Source organism: Moschus berezovskii, chromosome 2 (assembly GCF_049115385.1).
Source record: "Moschus berezovskii isolate FMDL1 chromosome 2, NW_MosBer_1.0, whole genome shotgun sequence".
NCBI classification, from domain to species: Eukaryota; Metazoa; Chordata; class Mammalia; order Artiodactyla; family Moschidae; genus Moschus; species Moschus berezovskii.
This window is the reverse complement of record NC_142461.1, coordinates 56,069,707-56,091,850: the sequence shown is the minus strand read 5'-3', so window position 1 is coordinate 56,091,850 and position 22,144 is coordinate 56,069,707. Positions and strand designations below refer to the sequence as shown.

At 37.2% G+C, this 22,144-nt stretch overlaps 1 protein-coding gene across 1 annotated transcript in view; it reads right to left on the bottom strand.

The window, feature by feature from the left end:
- Positions 1-22,144, bottom strand: part of TMEFF2 (transmembrane protein with EGF like and two follistatin like domains 2) — a 291,379-nt gene that overhangs the window by 36,729 nt on the left and 232,506 nt on the right. The window lies entirely within an intron of this gene.

Here is a 22,144-nt window from a genome sequence, read left to right as displayed (position 1 = left end):
AACATCTATTTCTGCTTCATTGACTATACCAAAGCCTTTGACTGTGTGGATCACAATAAACTGTGGAAAATACTGAAAGAGATGGGAATACCAGACCACCTGACCTGCTTCTTGAGAAACCTGTATGCAGGTCAGGAAGCAACAGTCAGAACTGTACATGGAACAACAGACTGGTTCCAAATAGGAAAAGGAGTACGTCAAGGCTGTATATTGTCACCTTGCTTATTTAATTTATATGCAGAGTACATCATGAGGAACGCTGGGCTGGAAGAAGCACAAGCTGGAATCAAGATTGCCGGGAGAAATATCAATAACCTCAGATATGCAGATGATACTACCCTTATGGCAGAAAATGAAGAGGAACTCAAAGGTCTCTTGATGAAAGTGAAAGAGGAGAGTGAAAAGGTTGGCTTGAAGCTCAACATTCAGAAAACGAAGATCATGGCATCGGGTCCCATCACTTCATGGGAAATAGATGGAAAAACAGTAGAAACAGTGTCAGACTTTGTTTTTTTGGGCTCCAAAATCACTGCAGATGCTGATTGCAGCCATGAAATTAAAAGACGCTTACTCCTTGGAAGGAAAATTATGACCAACCTTGATGGTTGATAAAAAGCAGAGACATTACTTTGCCAACAAAGGTCCGTCTAGTCTAGGCTATGGTTTTTCCCGTGGTCATGTATGGATGTGAGAGTTGGACTGTGAAGAAAGCTGATCGCCGAAGAATTGATGCTTGTGAACTGTGGTGTTGGAGAAGACTCTTGAGGGTCCCTTGTACTGCAAGGAGATCCAACCAGTCCATTTTAAAGGAGATCAATCCTGGGTGTTCATTGGAAGGACTGATGCTAAAGCTGAAACTGCAATACTTTGGCCACCTCATGCGACGAGTTGACTCACTGGAAAAGACTCTGATGCTGGGAAAGGTTGGGGGCGGGAGGAGAAGGGGACAACTGAGAATGAGATGGCTGGATGGCATCACCGACTCTGTGGACATGAGTTTGAGTGAACTCCGTGAGTTGGTGATGGACAGGGAGGCCTGTTGTGCTGTGATTCATGGGGTCGCGGAGAGTTGGACACGACTGAGCGACTGAACTGAACTGAAAAAAAGCCTGCTTATCAATGCCTCTTTGCCTTTTCAAATGCTCTTCCCTAGTTTAATAATTCTCTTTCCTCTGCCACCAAGGTAAGTACCAACTTCTCTGTAGTACCTCCTACTTCTCTTATTGCCAGTCGTGGTTACTCCATCAGCTTGAGTCTCTGATCTATTAGCATCTCTGAGCTACACTTTATTTCTAGAAAGGACACCTACTCCCCAAGCAGGTTTTGAGGAGATAAGACAGCATGTTGTGTGTGTGTGTGTGTAAACACAAGCATAACACAAATATAAATATATATGCATGTGTGTTAGTCACTCAGTCATGTCTGACTCTTTGCAACCCCATGGACTATAGCCCACCAGGCTCCTCTATTCTGGAATTCTCCAAGAAATATACTGGAGTGGATTTCCATTCCCTTTTCCAGGGGATCTTCCCTACCCAGGGATCAAACCCCAGTCTCTTGCACTGCAGGCAAATTCTTTACCGTCTGAGCTACCAAGAATGCCCATATATACTCATGACACAAAGTAAATAAATAAATCTATTTTTCTACTGTTTTCTATTATTTTACTTCTACTTCAGCACTCTTAGTCTTTTATTTTCTACTTACTGTAAAAAGTTATTTGAATAATCATCATTTAGTAAAAAGGGCTTGTTAGAGTAACATAACTCTCTGAATTTCAAGTGAGAGACAGGCCTGGATGTAGTTTGCCTCTGAATTCTCTAATTTCTAAAAAGTCAAAACAAATATTATAAGAATCAGTAAGAAATTGATCAGTTTTCATAAAAATTAACTAATATTAAAATTCTGCAATGCATCTTCCTAATGAATAGATTGTGGGGGAAGTTCTTGGGTTGTTCTGCTACATCTGATTCTGCAGCCTGAGAATAAGGGCACTTTATTTTATGGGTGTCACAGTTAAAATCATATCGCTTGAGAGTGTCTGAAAATAGGTGGAACTTTACTAGGCTTAGAACTTGCTATTTTGACAAGCTTGGACAACAGTAGTGACCACAGTAAGAATGATTCTAAAGAGGCACTCTTCCAATATGCTAATCATTTTCAGGATTTTAACATATTGAGGCAGATTCTGGGGAAATTCACTGGACTCACTCTTTAGTCTGTGGCTTTATGTGTCATTGCTGTCTACAGTAATGGATGAGATTGTCATCTGGAACAGACACTGAGATCATCTATTCAGGCCTATGATTTACAGAGAAGACAACTAATACTCTTGAGAGGTTACGATCAAATACGGGACCTAACACGGGTCTCCCTGGGGCTTAGTGCATAGAAATGATGAGAATCATAGGTGCCTTAAATCCCAACTCCAAGATTTTCCCACCTACATGGAAATGCTCTGTTATTTAAAGATACTATAACCCATGTCACAGGTATTAGCAGAAGAGAATGGAAACAGGTAAAATGGAAAAAAAAAGTCAAAGAGGATGGAGAAAGAGTTATACTAGTTTTAAGATTACATTAGATGTAAAATAGAAATAAAATGATTTGAGATCAGTGAAAAATTTGACTTTGATTTCAGGGATTGTGACTTTTATACTAAGAATAATAATTGAGATATACCATCATACTATTTAAGTTTCTGTTGCTGAATATATTTTATCAAAATTTCTATTTAATTTTAATATAGAACACAATATTTCTTGGCATTTGAATGTTGACAGTTTTATCACAACAGTTTTTCTTTAACCCCTTAATTTAAAAAGTTTTCTTTCCTCGTAAGTTGTGTTTTAACCCCTTAGAATCATTTCCCAAGAGAGAAATACTGTGGAGTTTATAATGAAAATCATTAGAAATCAGAATTCATTTACCAAAAATTAGATTGAAGTGAAACTTGCAGTAGACAGAGGAACCCCAAACATCTTCATTTTCCATTAAGCATGAAGGGACTCTGAGCAAAGTAATTTCTTGGTGAGAACTCTGGCCTACTGTAGGATTCCAGTGCCTCTTTTGTATTTGACAGTTTCAAAAACATGGTATACCCTGGTGCTCTAAAAACACAATGCAGAAGGGGAATGACCAATAATAGACATTGGTACATCAGAATAATATGACAAATTGGATGAACTGACAGGCAGGTGATGCATAGTTTTAACATGACCCTAAAAATAGTGAAGGGATGTTTGCACATTGACACTTCTCTAAAGGCAGATGGATATGCATGACCTGAGCTTTTAGACAGGTGTCAGGAATATTGATGGTTGATATAGGAATGATCATTTTCTTGGCAGTGTTGCAGTAGACAGTTTGCATGATTAATGATGCATCTTAGGCTTTTTTTTTCTCTTCAGGGCAGAAAGGGATATGATCCTTTGTAACCCCAAGGAGTGTAAGAATTCTGCCTGCAGGGTAAGGCAGGAGAGCTTTATTCACCTAACAGCACCATTTTCTTTTGCAGGGGGCTCAGGGGTGGTGGTGGTGGTGGTGGTGAAGAAGAAATAGAAGGAAAATAAACAAGTAATCTTGACAAATGAGATGACAGTGCTTGGTAGGACGATTATAATACACTTCTTGTGAACAGGGTTCTACCCCACGGCAGAGGAGTCTTGTACAGATCTGAAAGCACAGAGTGCAGTAAACCTGGCTCTGACAAAACCAAAGCAAACTGTGGCTTTGGAATGGATCCAATCACATACAGGGCTTGAGTGAACATTTAAGAACCACTTCCAAAAGAAATAGTACAAGACCAAGGGCAGGAAATAGGAGGTGAGATCATCTTCCTAATGTTTATATTCATTTCAGGTTTTCGGAGACAATTTTCTGATTCAAATCAACTCAATATTGTTTCTAAATGCTAAATCTAGTGAGAAAGGGCTTTTCTTTTCCAAGAATAATACTGTTTGCTCAGGTTTTTAAAATGTCACATAGAGCAATGAATGAACTCAAGGCTCAAGATTAAATACAGAGTCTAAAAATAGTTTGTAGATGTATTTTGCTAAACTCTGAGCACCCCATCTACTAAAAATTTTATAGTTCAGTTCAGTTCAGTTCAGTCGCTCAGTCGTGTCCGACTCTCCGCGACCCCATGAATCACAGCACGCCAGGCCTCCCTGTCCATCGCCAACTCCCGGAGTTCACTCAAACTCATGTCCATAGAGTCGGTGATGCCATCCAGCCATCTCATTCTCTGTCGTCCCCTTCTCCTCCCGCCCCCAACCTTTCCCAGCATCAGAGTCTTTTCCAGTGAGTCAACTCATTGCATGAGGTGGCCAAAGCATTACAGGTTCAGCTAAGGTAAATATAAGCTATGGGGGTAAACTCCAAAAGTTTTTTTTTTTTCTTTCCTTTTTCAAGGAATAAAGGGCAACCATGGAATTCAAGTTCCTATAAAAATCTTTGGTGAGTAAGGTAATCAAAAAAACAAGCAATCTAGTTCTCCAAAGAGATATAAATATAGGATAGAGGCTCATTTGTATGAGGGAAAGTGGTAAGAATTTCATCTTCACGTACACAAGTGATTTGATTATTTATTTATTTTCCATTTACTTGGAGAGAGGACAAGAGTTATAACTTAAAATCTGTGCTGGTACTAGAAATGCTTACATTTGTATTTATTGATTAAATTATCAGTGAGTAAAACTCATATCCAAAATGCAGCAATGATGGAGTGTGTCTTACCTAGAACAGGCCTTTAGCAAATTTAACTCATCATTTAAATTGGTGCCCTGCTACATCCAAAGTCTGTAAGAGAGTCCTCTTGGCGGTGGTTTGCTGGTTTAGTTGCTAAGCTGTGTCTGACTCTTGTGACCCCACAGACTGTAGCCCGCCAGGCTCCTCTGTCCATGGGATTTTCCAGGCAAGAATACTGGAACAGATTGCCATTTCCTTCTCCAGGGGATCTTCTGGACCCAGGAATTGAACCCGGGTCTCCTGCATTGCAAGCGGACTCCTGCATTGCAGGCAGATTCTTTACCAACTGAGCTACCAGGGAAGCCTGGTAGAGTTCTCTTAATAGAGCTAAATCATATCACCTTAAACTAATACAATTTTTACTCAAATTCTGAAACATTCTACACTTGGTGAGTACAGTGAACTCTTCTATTACTTAGGAACATATTGAAAGAAAAAATAATCATTGTAACAGTATGAATGATTGCCCCAAATAGCCCTTGTGCTTTTAGAAAATGGAGCTTGAGCAAGATTTAAGCCAGTCAGTAGGAAACAGAATTACCCGAAGCATAAATTCTAAGCTCTATACATATTCAAGGGAAGATCCTCTAACACAGCCTTGTCAATTTTTTAAAAAATTATGCAACTAATACACATACACAGAAAGAGGAAAATAGAAATCTAGAACCTAAAATATTTTAATTAAAAAAATCAGATACAATTATGCTATCCAAAGTAAAGAATTATTTCAGTCTTGAAAACAATTAAAACTTTGATGACAACATGAGAAACATGTTAGAATAAGAAATATCCATATCCTAAATTTGTGCCAGTAATAATTCCTTATAACTCCAAATGAATCTCATCTTACAAAGGATTTTCCTTTTCAAAACATGTGAAAAGGCAGAAAAGATATAATCTTCATTTAAGATTCTCAGGGAGGTTAGGAGACTTTCCCAGATGATATAATATTTGTAAGTTGAGCAAGTAGGTTTAGAATTTAGGTCTTTTGTCAACCTATCCAATATGTTTTCCACAATAAAACATTTCAATAGGGAATTAATAAACCATATACAGAATAATAGTCAATAAATGGATTATAGGGCTTTCTTGGTGGCTCAGTGGTAAAGAATCCACCTGCCAGTGCAGGAGACATGGGTTTGATCCCTGATCCAGGAAGATCCCACATGCTGCAGAGCATCTAAGTTTGTGTACCACACTACTGAGCTTGTGCTCCAGAGCCCAGAATCATAACTACTGAAGCCCAAGTGCCCTAGAGCCTGTGCTCTGCAACAAGAGAAAAGCCCATGCAGCAAAGAAGATTCAGCACAGGCAAATTAAATATATTAATTATCTAAATTTAAAAAATAGATTATAGATACTTGAATGTTATTTCATTTGTCTATACCAGACAGATTTAGTTCATTTTTTTAGTGACTAACTTTTGGCATAAAACTCGTACAGATGAAAAAAAAGTTTCCATCCTTCAGAGATAGTTTGTTTTTAGAAAGGACATCATAAGTTTTTCAAAGCATTAACATATATATCTCAGACAATTTATTTACCAACTCTTCCTTCTTAGATTTCTTTTGTTTCAGCATAAAGCCCAATGGTACACATAATATATGAATAGGTAATAGTATAATCTAAGACAGAAAATAGCATTGCTGTGAAAGTTCTTCATTTGTTTCAATACTAAAGTAATTACTGTAGCAAAGACTTGCTCATTTATCATTTCCTGTTGTCTCTGCTATTTTTCTAAGTTGTCTTTTAAAACAAATATCCTCATTGTCCTTGTTGGAAAACCAATAACTTTATTTCACTAGGTACGACAGCAAACCAGTGCAGCTAGGTTCATTCCCCATTCCAAGGAGGATCTGTGCCTGGGAGCCACTAAACAGTAACACTTACAGGTGTCCTTTCCTGAGGAAGGTCTAGCTGAGCTCTAGGTTGCCTTTTAAGAGGCATCTCCAGGCTCACCTCCATTTTCAACTATGAAGGTTTTTATGAACACCTGAGATCTAAAACCATTATCAAGCATGCAGTTCCATGAACAACACAATTTCAGCCTTAAGAATTGCTGCTGGACACTTAAATAGAATTTAGCCAGCCTGATTTTAAATATATTGCTCTGAATCAGGTTTATAAAGATTTCTACTAAGGAAGTGCCAGATAATAAAAGAAGCTTTGAAATAGTCGCTGTTGCCTCCTCAGAGAATGTCATTAAAGATCTTTTCAACAGGCAATGTTTGGCTCAGCGATTTAGTCAAAATGTTTTAAGGAGTAACTAATATGAACACAAGGATGACACAGCTTTGCACTGAAACAAAGCAGGGACCTGGGTTATCAGACTACTAGCTAAGAATACTGAATAAGATGAGGATCCAATTATGACTAGGGGACTTTCCTTAGTAACTTTTGATAACTAAGACTATAACTTCCTTTTTAGCTAGATGCCTTTTCATCACTCAGAAAATGCATTCCTTTTTATTGTAAAGACATTCAGAAATAGACATTCCTTCTTATATGTAAAGCTCTAAAGGATATTTCTATTTATGAGACAACCATCATTCTGAAAAAAAGACTTTATGTTTCAAACAGTGAGATAAAAAGAAACTTGGACTAAGCCAGTGATCCTTGATTTAGGGTTACGTCTCCTCTGTGGCATGGAAAAACTGAGAAATGATTAGAGGGCCCAGTTCCGGACTTCATGGTGTCACTTCATGCCTAGAACCTAGGTAATGTATATGCATGTGTGCTAAGTTGCTTCAGTTGTGCCTGACTGTGAGACACTCTGGATTGTAGCCCTACAGGTTCCTCTCTCAATGGGGATTCTCCAGGCAACAATATTACTTTCCATGCCAGTATTCCGGGGTATCTTCCTGACCCAGGGATTGAACCCTCGTCTCTTACGTCTCCTGCATTGGTGGCAAGTTCTTTACCCACTGAGCCACCTGGGAAGCCCTACTTTTCTATAATTTCTAACGCCATTAAGCAGGGTTGCTAAACCTTGACACTATTGGCACTTTTGGCTAGATAATTCCTTACACTGTAAGACGCTTAGTTTGGCAGCAACCCTGGCCTCCACCTACTAGATATACGTGTACCTCCTCATCCCCAGACAATTAAAGATGCCTCTAGAAATCGTTAACTGTTGCCCCAGTTGAGAATCACTGGCACAAGGTAATGGTCAATGACTTTCCCTCAAGATCATGCTTTTTGAACTAAAGTTGTATATTTGATTATAGAATCCTAAATCAAGAAAGACTTCATTATAATATAATTTTACTTTCAAGTTTTACTGATGAGAAAACTTAAGATTCTTAGAGACTAAATACCCGTCTAATTTTCCATGAGGTTGGTTAGAATAAAGATGACACTAAGCTGAAATTTTTGCATTCCTGTTCCAAGCTCTTTCTCCTACCAAATACTCTTTGTAAGTTATTTGTTCTGAAATCAAAAGGATATTAAGAAGTAAATACGGATACCTATATCAGTGGAGAATAGCCTTGTAGAAAATTTAAAACAGTAGACAATATACATAAAATTTCTACTTGATTTTGGAAAGAGCTAAGTGATCCTATTCCAGTATATTATTTTCCTGATATGATGATGATAATAATCATGATTATAATGAAGATGACAGTGGGTTTCTTAGAATAACATTACAATTAGCTGTATTTCCTAAGCATACACAAATTCATGGCTAATGTGAACAGCTAAGAAGCATATTAAATTGCAGAAAGCAGTCAGCTTGAATGCTGGAATAGACTCTCAACAATATGCTTAGATAAGTGAGAGGTAATGGTTGTCTATCACTGTTGATGGGTGTTCTGCCTACTATTAATTATTTTGCATACAGAAGACAGTGTGGACACTTTCTTTAAATGACTTTACAGATAAGTTTCCCTGGCATGCCTGTTGGCTCCTCCTCATGCTTCCATCACTACATTTCATTAAAAAATCAGAAACAAAGGCATAAGTGCCAACTGTGGGGAAGGGTGAGTGACTGAGGTTTGGAGATAGGAGTACGATTTGTTCAGAGATCATTTCAAATAACCAGAAACCTTCAACTTCCCTGGGGCTCTTTAAATAATGGAAAAATAAATAGGAAAAAACCCAGTGGTGCAAGATTTGTAGAATAATTGTGACAGTACATGAACAGTCAATCTGCAGAAGTGAATTTGGATGTGTACTGCCTGACAAAACACTAATTGCCTGTTGGTTTAAACTCTGTAGGCTAATAACACGATCTTTCTGGAATACTTAATTTCTGGAGGACAAATGGAGCTTATTTATAGGCTTCATTTTCTGAACGATCTTTAACATTTTATTCAAAAATTTTTTTAGTTAAACAGACATTTATTTCTGTTATTAAATGAAACACTCTCGGGAAGAGGTTTTCTGATGTATGGCTGGCACACACAGCTTTGAGTCTTAGAAAATGTGAAAGACAAAAGCAGTGCATGTGTACTAAGTTGTTTTAGTCACGTCCGACTCTTTGTGGGCCTGTGGACTGTAGCCAGCCAGGCTCTTCTGTCCATGGGATTCTCCAGGCAAGAATACTGCAGTGGGTTCCCACGCCCTTATCCAGGGGATCTTCCTGCCCCAAGGATGGAAACTGTGTCTCCTTTCTCCTGTATCAATCAGCAGGGGGATTCTTTACCACTAGCACCACCTAAAAGCAGTCAATTTTTTTTTTTTTTTAATTTGGCCTTGAATATATGTTATAGGAAATGGAAATCCACTCCAGTATTCCTGCTTGGAAAATTCCACGGACAGAAAAGGCTAGTGGGCTACAGTCAGTTCATGGAGTTGCAAAGAGTCAGATGTGACTGAGCAAGTAACACTTTCATATGTTACAGGAATATTATATAACACTACCAAACACTGATGATTCATTCACAGTTCCCCACAAAATCCTCCATCTCATTCTGTTTGGAATGATAAGTGAACTTGTTCTGTTTGTATTAATGAAATGAAACATTAACAATGTCACCATAAAGGAAATTTATTGGTATAAATGCTAAGAATTGTTTTAGTATACACCCAAAATATTAAACTTGCTTTCTAAGATTTACTCATTTTTCTTAGTTAATGGTCAGACCTCTTTGAATTATATGTTAAGGAAAGGCTTTGAAAGATAACTTTGCGTAAAAACTTTTGCAACTTTCAAAATGTAGAAGAAGGACCTATCAACCGATATGGTTAATATTGATATTCATACCAATATTGTAATTTCTTGGGGGAAAATCCCAGAGGAACTCAGAAGTAGGAAGAAGGGATTGTCCTGTGCTTTTCCAGAGCACTAGAGGTCAGTCTTCATTCCAATCCCAAAGAAAGGCAATGCCAAAGAATGCTCAAACTACCGGACAATTGCCCTCATCTCACACGCTAGCAAAGTCATGCTCAAAATTCTCCAAGCCAGGCTTCAGCAATATGTAAACCGTGAACTCCCAGATGTTCAAGCAGGTTTTAGAAAAGGCAGAGGCACCAGAGATCAAATTGCCAACATCCGCTGGATCATGGAGAAAGCAAGAGAGTTTCAGAAAAACATCTATTTCTGCTTCATTGACTATGCCAAAGCCTTTGACTGTGTGGATCACAATAAACTGTGGAACATTCTGAAAGAGATGGGAATCCCAGACCACCTGACCTGCCTCTTGAGAAACCTGTATGCAGGTCAGGAAGCAGCAGTTAGAACTGGACATGGAACAACAGACTGGTTCCAAATAGGAAAAGGTATACGTCAAGGTTGTATATTGTCACCTTGCTTATTTAATTTATATGCAGAGTACATCATGAGGAACGCTGGGCTGGAAGAAGCACAAGCTGGAATCAAGATTGCTGGGAGAAATATCAATAACCTCAGATATGCAGATGACACTACCCTTATGGCAGAAAGTGAAGAGGAACTCAAAAGCCTCTTGATGAAAGTGAAAGAGGAGAGTGAAAAGGTTGGTTTGAAGCTCAACATTCAGAAAACAAAGATCATGGCATCTGGTCCCATCACTTCATGGGAAATAGATGGAAAAACAGTGGAAACAGTGTCAGACTTTGTTTTTTTGGGCTCCAAAATCACTGCAGATGCTGATTGCAGCCATGAAATTAAAAGACGCTTGCTCCTTGGAAGGAAAGTTATGACCAACCTTGATAGTATATTAAAAAGCAGAGACATTACTTTGCCAACCAAGGTCCGTCTAGTCAAGGCTATGGTTTTTCCCGTGGTCATGTATGGATGTGAGAGTTGGACTGTGAAGAAGGCTGATCGCCGAAGAATCGATGCTTTTGAACTGTGGTGTTGGAGAAGACTCTTGAGAGTCCCTTATACTGCAAGGAGATCCAACCAGTCCATTCTAAAGGAGATCAATCCTGGATGTTCATTGGAGGGACTGATGCTAAAGCTGAAACTCCAATACTTTGGCCACCTCATGCGACGAGTTGACTCACTGGGAAAGACTCTGATGCTGGGAAAGGTTGGGGGCGGGAGGAGAAGGGGACGACGGAGAATGAGATGGCTGGATGGCATCACCGACTCTGTGGACATGAGTTTGAGTGTACTCCGGGAGTTGGTGATGGACAGGGAGGCCTGGCGTGCTGTGATTCATGGGGTCGCGGAGAGTCGGACACGACTGAGCGACTGAACTGAACTGAACTGAACTGAGAAAGTCTTAAAGTCATGAGTTGGCTTTTGGGAGAGCATGTCTAAACTTTACTATATCTAGAAAAATAGGTAGATTGGACAAGAACACCCAGAAATGGAAACTCAACAAAGGAGAGTTACATAGGCCAATAGAGTTACTGTTAAGTGCTAACCATGGAAGAGGAAATCCTGGCTAAAGGCACTTATTATCTATATAAATTTGAGGACAAGAATATCTCTATTGTATAGCCTTTTGTATCAGGCTGTCTTAGCTTGATTCCTTAAACATCTAAAGAAAATACGCTCTGTTCAGATTCACTAAATGACCTCATTATAACTGGGCTTCTTGGAGAATTCAACTCTAAGAGAATGAATTGGCTGAGGAACCAAGGGCTCTAGACAATTCTATCTTATTGCAAATCTATACACTGACATTGAATCTTGGTTTACTGGGGAGGTAACAGCTTACTTTTAGAGTGCTGAAAATATAGATCTCTGAGTCCACAAGTCTAAGAGACTTGTCATGAATTTAGTAAATATCCAATTCTTGCGCTGTCCTATCTCAATCGTCTTCCCCCTGCTCCATGGCTCTGATGGTAAAGAATCTGCCTGCAATGCAGGAGACCCAGGTTCCATCCCTGGGTCAGGAAGATTCCCTGGAGAAGAAAACGGCTACCTACTCTAGTATTCCTGCCTGGAGAATCCCATGGACAGAGGAGCCTGGTGGGCTACAGTGCATGGGGTCGCAGAGTGGAACATGACTGAGAGACTAACACTTTCACTATCCCAGTTGCCTATCTCTACTGATTCATCATCTCCACTATGTGATGTGCTGCACTTGTTGGTTCTCTGCCCTTAACTAAACCTGTCTCTGTCTCCCAACTCCAGCTACTTCCCAAAGCTCACCTGGAACAGTGCTCCATAATTGGCAAAATACCCTCTATCATCAGATGTGTCACTCAAATTCTCATCTCTCTTCTTGCATACTGAAGCACTAGCTTTCCCTGAGAGCACCACGTCCCTTCAGCTTTCAGGACTCAGAGGTGGGGATGGCATGCTTTCCTCTGAGGTCCTCCTTACGATTTTCAGGTTACATTCCTCAAGCCTTATTACTGATCTTCATGCACTTTTATGCCTAGAGTTTAGCTCATAAGTTAGATTTCTCTTGGTTCCATTTGAGTTCAAACTAAAAGTCTGAGCATCTTACAAATGATCAACTAGAGGGAATAAGCTATAACCCATGAAATGAGTAACAGTGTTTAGAAATGCATTTTCTCTGAGAGATTTTAGTTTCTCAGATATTTAAAAATATTTTTAGTTGATTATGTTTGTACACAGTCTCAAATTGTCAAGATGTGAGAATGGAGTTTTTAATGTTCTTGATAATGCGGGTTCATATATTTGGGGCATGTCAGACTCATTAACAAACGAAGTAAATCAAAGTGCTGTAGATATTTTGGGTTTTTTGAAACTAGATATTAGTTTTAAGAAGAACTAAGTGTCTTGAAATTATACAGAGAATTTGAACATACCCTGCTCTTCTTTCAGTTTCACTTATTGTGCTGCTGCTAAGTCGTGTCAGTCGTGTCCGACTCTGTGCGACCCCATAGATGGCAGCCCACCAGGCTCCCCCGATCCTGGGATTCTCCAGGCAAGAACACTGGAGTGGGTTGCCATTTCCTTCTCCAATGCATGAAAGTGAAAAGTGAAAATGAATTCGCTCAGTTGTGTCCGACCCTCAGTGACCCCATGGACTGCAGCCTACCAGGCTCTTCTGTACATGGGATTTTCCAGGCAAGAGTACTGGAGTGGGGTGCCATTGCCTTCTCCGTCACATATTCTACCCATACTGTTCCTTAGGAACAGAAATGTCATGTTTGAGGTAAAAAGGTAAACCATAGTGGAGGATTATTTCACTTTCACCAGAGATATCTAGATGTTTGAACTCAAACAGCTATTTCCTCTTTGCCTCCTCGGCCAAGAAGATTTGTTTTTCCTCGATGATCAGTTTTTGTTAAAATTATTTATTCTGACTTTGACACTTTCCCTAAATATTCTGCACAAGTGGAAAAAAATTCCTGTATACTCTGGGGTATAAATGACTAATTTTAAAGCTCAACTAGAAAAAAAAGCGATACCATGATCTTGTAGTCCTGTCAAATGTTCAGTTCAGTTCAGTCTCTCAGTCGTGTCCGACTCTCCGTGACCCCATGAATCACAGCACACCAGGCCTCCCTGTCCATCACCAATTCCTGGAGTTCACTCAAACTCATGTCCATCGAGTTGGTGATGCCATCCAGCCGTCTCATTCTCTGTCGTCCCCTTCTCCTCCTTCCCCCAGTCCTTCCCAGCATCAGAGTCTTTTCCAGTGAGTCAACTCGTCGCATGAGGTGGCCAAAGTATTGGAGTTTCAGCTTTAGCATCAGTCCTTCCAATGAACACCCAGGATTGATCTCCTTTAGAATGGACTGGTTGGATCTCCTTGCCGTCCAAGGGACTCTCAAGAGTCTTCTCCAGCACTATGTCCTCATTAAATTCCTATTTGGATCACACAGTGTAGTAATCTGGTGACCAAGTTTTTTAAATGATCAAAATATACCACACATAATGTTGTGTTGACTAGAGGAAAACTGAAAAAATGACCATGTTATAAATTTGACATACTAATATGTCAAAGACTTAGAGATGGCAGGTGCTTAATAAGTATTTCTTTATAGTTGAATTAAAAAAACAGCCAAAGGATCTTGCAATAAGCTGTTATATGACTTGGGTAGGAAACAAAATTTTTGTACTTTTATGATCTTATAAATGACAGTATATGTATAAAAACTCTGAACCCATATGTGAACATACCATATCCCACACAATGTGTGACATTTCCCATAAAATAAATTTTTTTAAGTTGTCAGACCAAAAGGAAACTAACAGCAATAACTAGCTTACTTGCTGCTTGCTAATGCCTTATGTAACATCTTTTTTTTCAGTATAATTGCTTTACAATGGTGTGATAGTTTCTGCTGTACAACAAAGTGAATCAGCTATATGTATATATATATCCCTTCCTTCTTGAGCCTCCCACTTCCCCCAACCCCACCCCTCTAGGTCATCACAGAGCACTGAGCTGAGCTTCCTGTGCTATACGGCTTTCCACTAGCCAATTATTTTACACATGATAGTGTCCATAGGCAGATGAATGAATAAAGAAGATGTGGTACATATACAAAATACAACATTTCTCTGCCATAAAAAGGAATGAAACTGGGTCACCTGTAGTGATGTGGATGGACATAGAGTCTGTCATATAAAGTGAAATAAGTCAGAAAGAGAAAAACAAATATCGTGTATTAACATATATATGGAATCTAGAAAAATGGTACAGATGAACCTATTTCCAGGCAAGAATAGAGATGCAGACATAGAGAATGGACATATGGACACAGGAGATGGGGAAGGGAAGGATGGGATGAATTGGGAGAGTAACATCGACTCATCTCAACTCAAACTTCAGCTCTGTGGAAGTACGCTTATTATTGAACAAACAAACTGAGGCTCAGAATGGTTAACTAACTGATTCAAGTTTAAATAAGCAATAATAACATGGCCAGTGTTTCAACTCAGCCCTGTCTGATTTTAATGGTTTCAAACACTAAACTGGCTGCCACACCTTCATGGGAGGGAAAAATTGATAAGTAACACCTCATGGTGAACAACTTGTTTTAGAAAAAAGTGTTTCAAATAGGAAAAAAAAAGTGCACATAAATGATGCAGGATGCTTTTATGAACTGGGGCATAAGCACAAAGTTTTCCAGCATGTCTAGCAAGGCCCAAGGCAACTCTTCAGTAGAAAACCTTCATCTGTATTGCAAATACTATTTCTGTGTTTATCTATAACCATGAACATAACATCATATTACATATGACTGGCTACATGATTTTATGGGGAAAACAATGAAAGCACAGAGGTTCAAGAGAGCAGGAAAAATTGTGAGTTAGAGTTCAAAGAAAGCTTTATGAATTTTGCAGCACTCTAAAGTAAATCCCAGAGGGGAAAATACTCAAATTGAGACACTTTCCCTCAGAAATCTTGAGAAAATCTTGAAATCTTAATTCATTTCCTGAACTTAAATATTCTAGCTAGTCTGGTGGCACTGTAATAGCCCAGGCAAACATTTTTATATATTTCCCTGTTGATACCAATATTTGTGCTACAAGCTGCTGTCTGTATTTGCTGCTATTTATTTATTTATTTCCGAAAGATCAAATTATTGGCCTAGACATAACATGCTTTCCGGTGAAGTATTCCTTGTGCTCACAAGCAAACAGAAAAAGTTTCCATTTTAAATGCAGATTTTTGCCACATGACTGAATTAATTTGTATTAAAAATATGATACGGAATCACTTGGCATTCATGTTTATGTACATATAGTGGAAGGGCAATCAAGGCAAATAGTAAATAAATCAAGCAAGTGCCTTTTTTTGCATGGATGACTGGCCAATACATCAAAATACTGCATCCAGCTCCAGGTCAACCATTTAGCATCTTTGAGCCATGATTTTATTTTCTCTAACTATTTATAAAACTATTTTATTGAACTGATGTTAAAGTGAATAAGGTAATGTGGATGGATCTTTATAAAACTACAAAGTGTCACACACATTTTCTATTAATGCAGGATTACTTGGTAACAAATTCTGTTCCCTTTGACTTCTCCTGTGTATGTGGATAAATAAGAAACAGAACAGGAGAATTTTAAAACCAAACAATATCGTTCTTATAATATATAGACATAAGTTCCAAGAGAAGAGTAACTCTGGACATCTCACAGCAATGGGGATATCATGATGAAACAGTTTTCAATCTGGATTCAAAAGGGGTTAACCTTTAAGGTGTAGTGTCAGTCCCAAAGCCTCTAAGAATGTTAGGTAGTGACGCTTCTCCCCTGATCCCTTACCATTCACATTTTGCTGGAATCTGAAATTAGCAAAGATGCTTTGAGCCTTAGCTCTATCACATAGTCTTTTTACTTAATCTTCCTGAACCTCCATTTCTCACCTGTCAAATGAATATAATATCTCCCTCACATTTCGGTTGTCAAGACTGAAGGAAACAATATATGTGAAAAGTCTTTGTAAATTGCAATGGCTTCTACAGAGAACAAGTTATGACAATTCACTTAGGCTATCTAGATACCCTTTCAAGATGTCAGTTTCCTCTTAGTGTAGAAAAATGGGTTGATGGAATAATAATAGGATGGATAGAATTTGGTTTAAATGTGTAGTTCTGGTTATTTTCTTCCATATTTCAGACCTGAGCTTAATATCTAAATTATTGCTTAAAGATAAGGAAAAGAGAACACTTCCTAAAAATTAATCCTGCCTAAATTTTATAAGAAATAGTGAACAACCAGTGTAATGTAGATCAAGTAGATAGATGGACTCCATAACTAGACTCAGAACTAAGAAGAGCCTGGCTCCCTCCCTAGAGTGGGAATGGCTCAGGACTTATTTTCCTCGTTAACAACTAATAAAAACAGGAGGATTTCTCTTCCCCATATACAGACTGTAATTTAACATATCCTTTATCTTTACTCAAGCTTTCTGACTGTTCTGTTATCCTATTGAACCTATAGCTACATGAGAAAGACAGACTGAGTGTGCTTTCTCTTGGAGCTATTTTCCTCAGTACTCTGGGTTATTTATTTTTCAATTTGAAAATATACATGAATGTAAATAATTACTTTAGTCTGCCATAGGAACCCTATCACTGAGTTATACATATTTTAATGCTATGCTCTCGAATGTTATCAAAAATTGATTTAAAAATCCAAGCCATATAAAGAGCCTCTTGGCATATTTTATAAAAATCACTGTTGAAGATCTTATGCATTCTATATTTTCCAGTGATGCCTTATAAGATCTACACTAAATATTTCCTTAGAATTTAGTTCCAAAGAAACTTTGGCCTCTGAACTGATTATTTTCATCAGACAGTGAAAGACCTAAGCTTCATTTTAGCAGAGATTTCCATTGATATGCTCACCTTTGAAAAGCCCAGGACAGCAGAATGCACATAACAGACCAAATATTTGTTGAATGAATTGATTTGATCATAATTTCTCTTTTCATATTGATTGCAAGAATGCTTAGGGCTAAATGCAGTAACTGTAATAGTCTATGTTACTGATATATTTATTTTCCTCAACAGTTCTGCTTTTATGTTTTTAATTTCTCTTTAAAAAATTTCACTGACTATATTTTAATTGTAAGTTGCTGCAAATACTTTTGGAAATCAGTACAGAATGGCATTAAAAATATATATTGTATTTTCCAGATGATAAAAGAAAGACTAGGTTAGCTTGTTTGTTTTTTTTACATCTAATAACTTATAAAATTAAGTATATTTTTACTAGAAAAAATATATAGTCATTTTTATGAAGCATGACCAGACTTTCAGACAGAAAAGCAACCCAATCAGAAAATACACGTATCAGATGAAGAAAAGCAAAACAGTCTTCATTTCTTTTTTCATTACAAGACATGAGGGCAACACACACACACACACACACACACACATCTATAAAGACAATGTTGCAGATTTAAAGAGATGTAAAACATTTGCTATTTAAAAATTTCCAGAAGGAAACTTTAATATTAGCATTTTGAAACAATGGAAATCCCTGAAAGCCCCAGCTTTGTGGTTTTATAAAACTGTGTTCTCTGAACCTTTCTGCTAGTGAACAGGAAGACCTGAATCTAAGCCCATCTTAGACTGATGAAGGGAGAATAGCATTAAGTGGCTTGTTTAGCTCATCAGACAGGGATCCTCTCTGTCTTGAAACAAAGAGACCCAAAGCTCTTGATTCAGGACTCACTAATGCCTTCAGTCTCATTAAAGAAGAGATGGCAAAATAGAGACCCAAGTCAGGCACAATCAGCAAGAACTGGTGGCAGGGATGATCTGGCAAATTTTTTGGTTTCTTAGTGTCCATTTCAGTTTTGTGCCTGGAAGTGTCTGGGAATTCGCAGCTCTGCATAAGCTCAGTCAGGCTCTAGTCTTGCTGGGGGCATGGTTCTTGTGGTTTGCATTAATTTTTTCATAACTGAGCCCCTACTAGTCCTTACTTGGAGTTTCTCTTTTTAAGGTTATATAAAAATGAGATACAGCATATTTATTTTTAGATTTAGCTTTCTTTAAAGCGTATTTCCATTTTTGTAATCAGATATATGTGCTCTTAAATTAACAGCTGTAAGGTAGACTTAAAGGGAAGAAAGTTGGGGGGGGAGCTAAAAGTTTTAAACTATATTAAAGACAGGTATACTTTGGCCACCTCATGCGACGAGTTGACTCACTGGAAAAGAGTCTGATGCTGGGAAGGATTGGGGACGGGAGGAGAAGGGGACGACAGAGAATGAGATGGCTGGATGGCATCACTGACTCGATGGACATGAGTTTGAGTGAACTCCGGGAGTTGGTGATGGACAGGGAGGCCTGGCGTGCTGTGATTCATGGGGTCGCAAAGAGTCGGACACGACTGAGCGACTGAACTGAACTGAACTGAAGGAAAAAAAGGAGAATGCATTAAAGATCTGTACCTCTCTGCGGTGCGAGAGCACATGAATGTTCGTCTAACAGGGGAAGTGACTGACATTAAATTAGCTGTGAGCATGAGCAAACTTCTAGGAAAAAGTCACCCAGTTCTTGCTTTCCCTCCTTGGAGAATTTTGAGCTTGTGAAACAAATCAAGAGGACAATAACATACTGAGTCTCAATTTGGTGCCCTTTTACTTTTTCTAAAGGTTGAGTCCCAAAATTCAGGAAAATGCAGATACTATGGGAAGTGTGGAAATACTGAAAAGTGAAAGTCGTTCAGTCGTGTCCGACTCTTTGTGACCCCATGGACCATGGAGTTCTCCAGGCCAGAATACTGGAGTGGGTAGACTTTCCTTTCTCCGGGGGATCTTCCCTACCCAGGGACCGAACCCAGGTCTCCCACATTGCAGGCAGATTCTTTACCAGCTGAGCCACAAAGGAAGTCCTAGAAAGGCTGAGTGACATGACTAATTTTTGGACAAAGGAGCCCGGCAGGTTACAGTCCATGGGGTCGCAAAGAGTCAGACACGATTGAGCGACTAAGCACACACAGCATAACTATTATTTGAATAATGTCTAAAAAGTGTATATATTACCATTTTAATAAGATCATTGATGAAGATAAACATCTAAATTAAATCCAGGGGAATTTTAAAGTGTGCAATCAATGTTTAATTAGAAATTGCAAGCTTCCATTGACACTATCTTTGTTCCTGTCTTAAATCTGGATTTCAACAAATGTTATTTTTAAACTTTACTTTTTATCTCAAAAATTTTCTTTGGGATTTACTAGATAAACCTGATGTCAAATTAGAACATCTTGGACAATGTTTAGTGTCTAGGTAGTTTTCATTTGCAGGTATTTAAAATACATTCTTATTTTCAGTAAAGACATAGATAGGCAAGAAACAAAGTCAACTAAAAGCACTGACACTGAAGACCAGAGATGATCTGTTTGAAACCAAACTCAAATATAAAATATTTTTTAGAATAAAAATTCAGCTTCCCAAACTTTGAAAATGGACAAACCATTAATATGCAGTATACATAATATTGAGAGAATTGCATACTCCATCCCATTTATTGATACAAATTTATACATGCAAATACATTTGCACATTGATGCTAATCAACTTGAACTGTTCTTTGATTCAGGGACAAAATTCTCAGGAAGAGGTTTGATTTTCCTATGAGTTCAGTGGAGAAGATATTCACAAAATATAACATTTGTGATGATTTTTTTCTAAATGAATTACTTTGCAAAACAGGTATAAAAATATTTTAAGTGCATTTAGTAAGTTACTCCTTGTATAAAAATGAGATTCTTGTAAAATCTCTAAATATTTTAGGCTACAGTAAAATTAAATAGGTGGTGATTTAAAATGCCAATATATAGTTATTATTTATAATAGAATATAGAATTTAAATTTGACATCATTTAAAATGTAAAACATGCTATTAGCTTCAGACTTTAATTTTCCATTATTATCTTTCATTACTTTCAGTATTTTCCTGTAGATCAGCATATTCCAAAGTACATTCTTGGTGACACTAGTAATGAAAACTATGCCACAAAAAATGTGTTAATCATCAATAAGTGTGATGAAAGCTATGTGTTATTAGGAATTATTCATAATTGTGCTGTGTGTGATAATGACATAATTTTATTTTAAAAGGGTTGATCTTTTAGAGATATAAGCTAAAGTATTTATGAATAAAATGATGTAATTTCTGGAATGATTTCCACATATTTTGAAAGTGGAGAAAGATGGGGATGGGGATGGGGTTAGCTCAGCCATGGATTGATGTTACTCAGTTTGAGTGATGAGTACCTTTGGGTTCATTTTACTATATGGCCTATATTTGTGTATATTTTGTACATATGAGAAATTTTGCACAAGACATAAAAAGCATTAAATAAATAAAAGATGCATATTTCTTAAAAGTTTTATACTGCACGTAAAAGCTATGAGGAGTTCTAAGTAAAAAAAAAAAAATCGTTTACCTGGGATCTTCTCAAACTACTGACCATGGACTCTTCTTTTCAAGGTACGTGTATCAATAGGTCTCCTGGACATTTTGGAAACAGCTATACAATATCTATGTAGAACTAATGTCTTTTTCCATGGATCATTGTTCATGATAATTCTAGACTACTAGTGCACAAAAAAATTTATTTACATTTTGAAAATTAAGGAAAAAATGAAAAATTTTTATAAAGAAGTATTATTTCCAAATTCTGAGATATTTCAAGTATCTATAAGTAAAACATCTAATTTTTCAAAATTTCATCAAGTTTTATTATGTGTATAAATACACCAGCAGAAATAGTGCTAAAGGAAATGCAGTTTCAAAAAGAGTGAATAATAGTCCATATTTCAAAAGATAAGCATTTTTTTCCATTGGATATTAGCCACAAATATAGTTATAGATATTTAATGACTAAATGAAAAACTCTTTTTAAAAAACTACATATCATTATCAACCTCAATAATTTTATTATATTTTTCTCTTAAATTTCTATGAAATTTAAGAATCTGTCAAAAATCATATTTGAATACCCATAAATTATTTCTCACTCAAACTATATTAGGTAAAAATATTCCTCAGAATAATATTCTATAATTGCTAAATAAGATTTACATTTCTGCATAAAATGCTTTATAATTTTACATGTGTCAGACTACAATTTTACTCTAAAAATTATAAATGTATAATTTTGCATTTTAGTTTCTAAGTAAATTATTTTATTATTTTTAAAATAAGTTAACCATACCTTTTAAAATTTGCATCAGAGTAAAGACAGCTTGTATTACTATTTATAGATGTCCTTTCTTTCCAGCTTTTTTTAGAGACTAGAAGACTTCTTTATTGTTGACTTTTATAAAAATTCAAACTAGAACATTTGCATTAATTACAATATACCACCAAAAATCGCATTAATTTCCATTGATGCCCATTAATTTGATAAATGTTTTGTCATTTGTACCATTTGCACTGTCAAAACAAGTTAATTATATCTTACTGACATTTTTGACAATCTCTTTAACTGCAAAAAATGTATCTTATTTGCTTCCAGAAAAATTCAATCTTATCTATTGAAAATTTGAACTAAGCAAAAGAAGACTAGCCCATGTCAGGAGTCTCACAAGATCAACTTAGGATCAATGGTAAACAATGA